The following is a 7903-nucleotide window of genomic DNA, read 5'->3' as shown; positions in this document are numbered from 1 at the left end:
TTTTTGCTTATACAAGATGAAAGATTATTTCTCTTTTCTAGAGGAATTTCTAGAATCTTGAAATCCGGAGACAGTATGGCAGTTTGAAGGTTACTGTGAGCTACACTATGGTACCGCTCTGGTCAACACTGGTGCATCCAAAATAACACGAATTTGACCCAACATGTCTCTACCCTAGCCAGCAGGGAAAGAAGACAAAAACATTCTGCAGGATGCTTCTATTACGTGCTTACCAAAGGCTTCAGTCTGTGTCTGTTGGCTCCGCCTTCCTCTGCCTTCTCTTCCCTCCCACCTATATCTCTAGTGGGATCTCACTAAGTTGCCCAGGCTAGCCTTGAATTTGCCTCAGCTTCCTGAAGGCTGGGGTTACTGGCATGCACCGCCACATCCAGCTTAGTATTTTCTTTCACAGAGGAAAAGGAGAATAAACGCAGGACGCAGGCCACTGACGTTTTCAGGCTGAGTCAAATTAATACTATTTGGCAAGAGGATTCACTCCATTTCTTATTTCCGCATACCAAGCTGGTGTGTTTACAGTGCTGTTTACCAGTTGTGTTGTACTTCTGGTTATCCCTGACAGCTAAGTCCTCCAGCTCCAAACATAAACATTTGGTTGTATAATTCATCAACAACCTCCCCATTCACCCCGCCACTCCGGATGATCGTACCATGCTGATTCATTTGCCTCCTATAGAAAAATATTAATACATTGAGTCAGTAGGGGGCCAGGGATTCAGCACAGTGGCAACACGCCTGCCTTGCAAGCACGAGGACCTGAATGCGATCCCAGCCTCCTCCCAAATTGATTCAGTAAACATGTACGGAAAAGAATGCACTATGGTGATAGGGATACGTTTCAGTTCAGAATCACCTGATAAAAATGGTAAATAAATAGGGCTGGGGATGTAGCTCAGTGGCGCCGTACCTGCCTAGCAGGTGCAAGGTCCTGAGTTTGATCCCTGGTACCAAGAAGAAAAGAAAGCAAGAAAGCAAGAAAGAAAGAAGGAAAGAAAGACAGAAAAAAATGACAATAAATATCTCTTGAGGCAGTCCTGAGGGTGACTATGATGACATGAGGCACTGCCATCTCCCCTATGATAAAATCATTACTCCGTAATTTTCCTGAAGCACCTGTCAGGTGCCACAGACTATACTGACCATCGTCATTGTTAAAAGATTATTAAGACATGAAAGAAGCATGTGATACAATGGAGGAGTTAAGAAAAAACTGAGCCCTACACAGCTGGAGTACTTTTATATCATGTGCAATGTGAGAATGATGATCAAAATCATAGAAACGTAACCTTCTGGAAAAATGGAATGACTCAGTCTGTTAAGAATTCTTGTGTCTGTTGCTATTTTTTTGGTGATAAATACGGACATGTGGGCCACCACATGGTAGGGTAAATGGGGGCATGTGAAAGGCCTGCAATGTCCCCACTGACAGAGATTCCTGACAAGTGTCAGAGAAGGACCTATCTGGTATGTTTGGACTAACTTGTGAATACACATTAACCTAAGATTTGAAAGCTAAAAGAAATCTCCACACTATAAAAATTCAAGCAAAAGTAGTACCCATGTGACTTCAGAGCATAAGGTAACAATAACAATGTAGCATTCATTCCGTACATTCAGTATAGAGATAGCTGTTGAGGATACTCCTGACCCAGGGTAAGCACTGGGGATATGAAGATGAGCAAGATGGTATTTGTCTCTCCAAACTTCAGCATTCAGTAGGGACCGACACAAGTGGACAGATCCTTCCATTATTGTGTGACTGATGCTATGAAGAAGGGAGATGTCCCAGTGTTATGTGAGTTTACGGGAGGGACAGCAGGTCCAGGCTTGGTGGGTCCAGGGAGGTTATGAGAAGGAAATAAGTTTTACCCTGGGGACTGGAGGATGAGGAAGAATTAATAAGGTAAGGCATACTTCAGTAGGTGCAAATGGTATTCCAAAGGCCATGGTTAAGGAACAGAAGGGATTCAAAGTACCTGAAGAGGAGCATGAAGGATGAACTTTGCTGGGGCAAGATATGACTCTGTGGTATAGACACACACAGGGAAGGAATTTGTTCCCCGCTGTCACTCAGGCCATAGGTTTGTCCTGGTTTTCTGGAATTCATTTTGTGATGAATTTTGCCAGAGAAAAAGATTTATACAAGAATCTGAGAAAATGAGTCAGGCGTGGTGGCACATGCCTGTGATTCCAGCATTCTGGGTGACCAAGGCAGGAGAAATAGTAATAGAAAGCTGACTAATATGCTCACTAGGTAGCAGTTTCTCTGTGCGTGCGAGTGTGTGTGTGTGCGTGTGTGTGTGTACTAGGAACTGAACCCAGGGCCTTTGCACATTCCCAGCCATTTATTTATTTATTTATTTATTTATTTTGAGATAAAGTCTCACTAAGTCTTATGGTTTATATCTAGATGTCTCTCAAGAAGCTCATGAGTTCATACACAGGATTTTGCTACATGATTAAATGAGGAGGTCAATCGAGCTAATTTCCTGTTATGAAGTAGGGCTTGGTTGGAATAGTTGACTTACTGGGATTGTGACCTGAAGAGGTGGTGTCTTCTTCCTTCAGCTCCTCCCTGCTTTCTCTGCTTCCTGGCTGCCATGATATGAGCACCTCTCCTCTGCCAGAACCTTTTATTGTGGCTTCCTGCCTTGGAGCTCACCAAGCATGGGTGAAAACTGTGATCCCACATACACGTTTCTCTTACATGTGTTATTGTATCCCAGCAATGAGGAAAATGACTAACACACAAAGACATTCAATTGTCCAGATGGGACTTGAACTTGTGATTCTCCTGCCTTGGCCACCCAGAATGCTGGAATCGCAGGCATGTGCCACCACACTTGACTCAGTTTCTCAGGTTTTTAGAAGTGGTATGTTAGTATTCAGAAAGGCGGAAGAAAAGTCATATATACTGGAGTGATTGGAGTAAGCCATAATTAAATAAACAAATGAATAAATATTTACTCATCTCCTGCTATATGCCAACTATGTAATTCTGTGATGTAAGCATTATCGGTCCCACTCTAAATACTAGAAAGAGGTGTTACAGAGAATGCAAGTTATTTGCCTTGGTGGAGTAAGAGAGGCAGATTTTGGAACTAGGCCTTCTAGTTTAGCACTCTTTCCATTATGTTACCTGCATCTTGGAAGTGGCACGGTACTAAGTGGATCCTACAAGACACACAGAAACAAGGTATCGAAAAGAGCGTTGAAGTAGGAGAAAGGAGTCTTGGGCCTGGTGACCTAATAAGAACTGTTGGTAGGGTATGTTCCTAAAACAATTTTTCTTTTATATTTTTGTCTCTAGTAAAAGCTGTCAGGGCTGATGGGAAAGGAAAATTTTCTTTTGACAACTTTGTCCCTGAGGGACTTTGGAGATGCACAGAGCAGCATTACTCTAAGAAACCAGGGACCTTTAGAAAACAATTTTGTAACTTTTCATCTTTAGTTGTTAGAATACTCAGTTTACTATAATCTTGTAAAATTGCATCGTTTTGTATTGTAGTGCACACTGGTTGTTTTCAGATAATAGGAAACATAGAAGAGAACTAATGTAATAACCCAATTACTTTCTGTCCTTTCTGCTTTATTCCTTGGGGCAGTCTCTTGACTTTACTAGCAATAGTTGGCTAGCTAGCGATCAGTTTACACTAGCAACAGTTGGCTAGCTAGTCCAGTTGAACTATATCATATAACTTTCATTCATCAGGTATCAAGTTCTGGGTGTGACCAAACAAAAGATCACTCTCTGCATTGACCTGTACATATTACACTACTATATGTTACCACACTTTTGTTTATATACTTGATTTTTGATGATTACATTAAGACTTGGCTGTTATAAAGGCTGCTTATTTTGAGCTATCGAGTTGACTTAAAAAGGTTTTGTTCATTGTTTTGTTTGGCTGGTTTTTGGATAAAGCCTTCCAGAAAAGCCCAGTTGCACATTAAAGGTGAAGACCTGGATACATACATGTCAAAGATTCAAGAAGCTTTAAGGTTATACAATGTCACAGGAGGAATACCTGAACACACAAGAAGTTTGGCTTACTATGAAACTGCTGAGACATTTTAGAGAATCCTCATTACTCAGAGAGGAAGCTTGAGTTATTCTCAGAAACTCTAGCAGTGACAACTTTAGAAAAAGCCAGGTGTGATAGTGCATGCCAGTAATTCCAGGGCTTGGGAGGCTGAGGCAGGAGGATCACCGAGAGTTTGAGGCCAGCCTGAGCTACAAAATGAGTTTAAGGCCAGCCTGAACTGCAAAGAAAGAAAGACCCTTTTTCCTGAAAAAAAAAAAAAAGAAAATAGATGAAAGGTCATTAATCTCCTTGGATAATGTAATAGCCAGTAAAGATAATTTAGGACTGAAATATTCTGAGGTGTGCATTTGAAGAATTTTATAATCCTTAGATTTAAAAAAAAAATGTATAGCTAAGTGTGGTGGTGCATGCTTGTAATTCCAGCATTTGGGAGGCTGAGGCAGAATTGCCATGAGTTTGAGGCCAGCCTGGGCTACACAGTGAGTTCAAGGACAGCCTGGACTACATACTGAGACCCCGTCTTTAAAAACATAAACAAACAAACCAAACTAAACTGAACAGTTTGCATTATTCAGATTAAAAGTTTATTGAAGTTCTATAAGGAAGGTGGAAGATCTTCGATAGGGAATATTTATTTAAAAATACACAATTTTTAAAGAGAGATATCAAGTTCTCGATTTGTTATACATCAAGGTACATACCAATTTCTAGTGACCGACTTTAGTGAGAGTCTGGAAGTTTTAAGACTTTTTACCCTAGGCTTCTTGTGCTTTTTACGACACCACCCTTTTCTAGTTTTATTCTTAAGACTTCGTTAATGTACCATTAAAGTGTTTGTAAGTGCCAAAAGGGAAGAAGAGGGAGAAATTGAGAGCACTGCAGCATTAACTGAATGTGATAAGAGAAATATGTGAAACAGGTAAGGCAGTCACTCAAAGTGTAAGAGAAGCAGATTCAGAGACAGAGGTTGGCAACAACTTTCATTAGGCCAACTACATCCAGAAAATGCAGACAACTGATTTAAAAAATAACGTAAGCTGGCATAGAAGTTTTAAAATGTAAACCAGATTCCAATTTAAAATTAATGTTCAGGATGTGACAGGTTTCTGAATTGCTAAGTAGTAATATTTCATTAAATCAATTAATCATCATTAGCATGGCTAATAAATAAGATGGGTGACTAATATCTGGGGAGGAAAGAAACATGCCCCTCCCTCTATGGAAAACTTTTATCTCTGATTTTGCAAACTTAAGTGCAGGTGCAAATTTAAGTGCTGGCATCCTTGTCAAAGTGGAGATTTCTAGACTACTTTCCTGGAAATTCTGACTTAGCCCAAGGGCAGGGGTTCTCAATCTGGCACTATTAATGTTTTGGAGGGGATCATTTTTTGTTGTGAGAGACTGTCCTGTACATTGCAGGATGTTTCGTAGCACTTCAGAACCACCAGCTAGGAGTAGCACCTCTGCTCTAGCTGTTTCCAAGCGTTGATAAATGTTGTCTCACAAAATAACTTTCTCTTTGAAAATTACTCATCTAAAGAGTTTAACAAGAACATCTAGGTAATTCTAACAAATGTGGTCAATAACCATATTGAGAGATACTGAAGTGTTACAGGTTGAATTGTGCATCCCAGATTCATACGTTAAATAATACCCAGTTCCTCAAAATGTGACCTCATTTGGAAACAATACCTGCAGCTTTAATTAAAATGAAGTCATAATGGAGTAGACTGAGCCCTTCTCCAGTGTGACCGATGGGAAAATAGGGACAGCAGACACACACACAGGGAAAACAGCACATACAGCTTAAAATCATGCTGCCACAATTTAGGGACGTCCCAGAATATAGGAGAATGGCCTGGAATAGGTCTTCCATGGCTGCAGACACCTTGATCTCAGCCTTTTAGCCTCCCCAACTGTGAGACAACAAATTGCTGTGGTTCAAGGTAGTTACTTTGTGATACTTTGTTACAGGAGCCCTAGGAAATAAATTCATGGAGCATAAACAAACCTGAGTCAGAGTCTGGTATGGGGAATATACAAGAAGCAGGGTCAGTGAGAAAAATGAAAAGATGGCAGAATGGCAACAATTCTAATTTCTCTTTCTCCGGGCCTGTCACACAATAGGTACTCAAGAAGGTAATACTTTTTATTTATTTTTATTAAGCATTCTCCAAATATATCTTGTCTAATTTAAGGATTTAAAGCAAAATCTTTTTTTCTTTTGGCCTTGGGTAGGCTAGGCCAAAGCTCAACCCCTGAAGAGTAACTTTTACATTTTGCCAATGTAAAGTCTCATATTTTGTTACTTCCAAAGACTGAACTTATTCCTTGTGTTCCATTTTCAGGTTTTAGCCAGTATTACACAGTAATAGTACAGACTGAGTTGCCTCAAAGACAGAGGCAATGCATCAATTATGCCATCATTCATAGAGAAGGAAATATGTAAAGGCCATAATGCACTGTACACTGTAGCTTTAAGAAAGGCGTTGACTGTCTCGAGTCACAAAGGCGCTATTTAGGGTACAGCAACTAGGATCATGTGTCCAACAGGCCACACAGTCATGTGTCCACCCAAAGGGGGCAATTCATATCCTCCTAGTGCAAGGATGAAACCTAAAGATTTGAGCTTAAAATTCAATAGCTTCATTTGCAATAAAAGTGAACAGTGATGTCTATTATTATCATCAAGACAAAAGCTTAACAGCAAATGTATTTTCTCCTTAAAGATATGAAAATCATACTGACATTTTAGTTCCTGTTTTATCTTCTAACTGAAAACAACAAAAAGGAAGCTAGTCTCCTTAGCTCAAGGTTTTATAATAAAAAGTGTAAAGTTCTGTTGCAACTGGAGTCACAATAAGTTATTTTTTCCTATTCCCACAGCATAATTAAGTAGTTAATGATCAAGAGTGGTAAGAAACATTGGCAAAACTATAAATGTCTATATATTAAGCTGCCTGATCAGATACAAACAAGGTTAGGTTTAGACTAAGTGCCTTCCACAAATCTCCATAAACTAATCCAGAGGCCTTCACCAAACTCTGATTTTTCAAAACTTCTACATAGTGGGTTATATTGGATATAATCTCACCAAATCCCCTCACTTTCAATGAAGGAAACTTTACCGACTTCCCTTCAGGGCCACAAGAATTTGCTGCCCAGTTTAAACCCTGTTTGACATGAACACAGGTGCCTCCTGGGGAGGTGGTGTGTAGACTTAAAATTTGGGTCTTTGTTTTAAAAGGCCTCAGGGTGTTAGAACATAGACTGTAAATTCTGACGGGGATTTTCTCCCCCCTCCCACCGCCCCCGAAAGAGGATAGAACCGTGATTTGTTTTGGCGTTTTCGGAAGGAAAAACCCAGAGAACACAAAGTAGAAATGAACTAGTTTTTATGGCAAAGAGGGTAGTATGACGCTTCTCCAACAGTTTCTTCCAAGTGACTGAATCCTCATTCACACTAGGCCAAACGAGGTTTGCTCAACTCCTCGTTAAAGTGCCTCTTCCTCATCAAGTCCACTCCCCTCCACCCCAAAGGTAAAAACTGATGCCCAAACCATTCAGGTTCACTACGGGCAGCTCCAGTCCAGGGCGGTTGCCTAGAAGTCAGCCTGACGCCGAGAAATCCAATCTCCTAGGTCTGACCTCGCGGACTATTGTGCCCGGAAGGGAACACCGAACAGGTGAGGGCTGCAGGAGGTAACCACCCGTTCCGACAAAGTCTGAAAGGGCGAAGATAGGGTGCGGGACGAGGAGGAAAAGGACAGAGGGGACGACCACGCGATAAGTAAAAGGCGCGCGCAGCCGCAACGCCGCCTCGCTCCCCACGATCACCT

At 40.9% G+C, this 7903-nt stretch overlaps 1 protein-coding gene across 1 annotated transcript in view; it reads left to right on the top strand.

Annotated features, from left to right (window-relative positions):
- Positions 1-7726: 7726 nt before the first annotated feature.
- Ivns1abp (influenza virus NS1A binding protein) overlaps positions 7727-7903 on the top strand; it is a 23071-nt gene continuing 22894 nt past the window's right edge. Inside the window, exon 1 of the mRNA XM_010631742.3 lies at positions 7727-7750. The gene's annotated coding sequence lies outside the window, so the exon portion shown is untranslated. The remainder of the gene's footprint in view (positions 7751-7903) is intronic.

The sequence above is a fragment of the Fukomys damarensis genome, unplaced genomic scaffold (genome assembly GCF_012274545.1).
Source record: "Fukomys damarensis isolate Sample0158 unplaced genomic scaffold, DMR_v1.0_HiC HiC_scaffold_11, whole genome shotgun sequence".
Classification (NCBI taxonomy): domain Eukaryota; kingdom Metazoa; phylum Chordata; class Mammalia; order Rodentia; family Bathyergidae; genus Fukomys; species Fukomys damarensis.
Note: the sequence above shows the minus strand (reverse complement) of the source record. Positions and strands in the feature narration are given on the sequence as shown.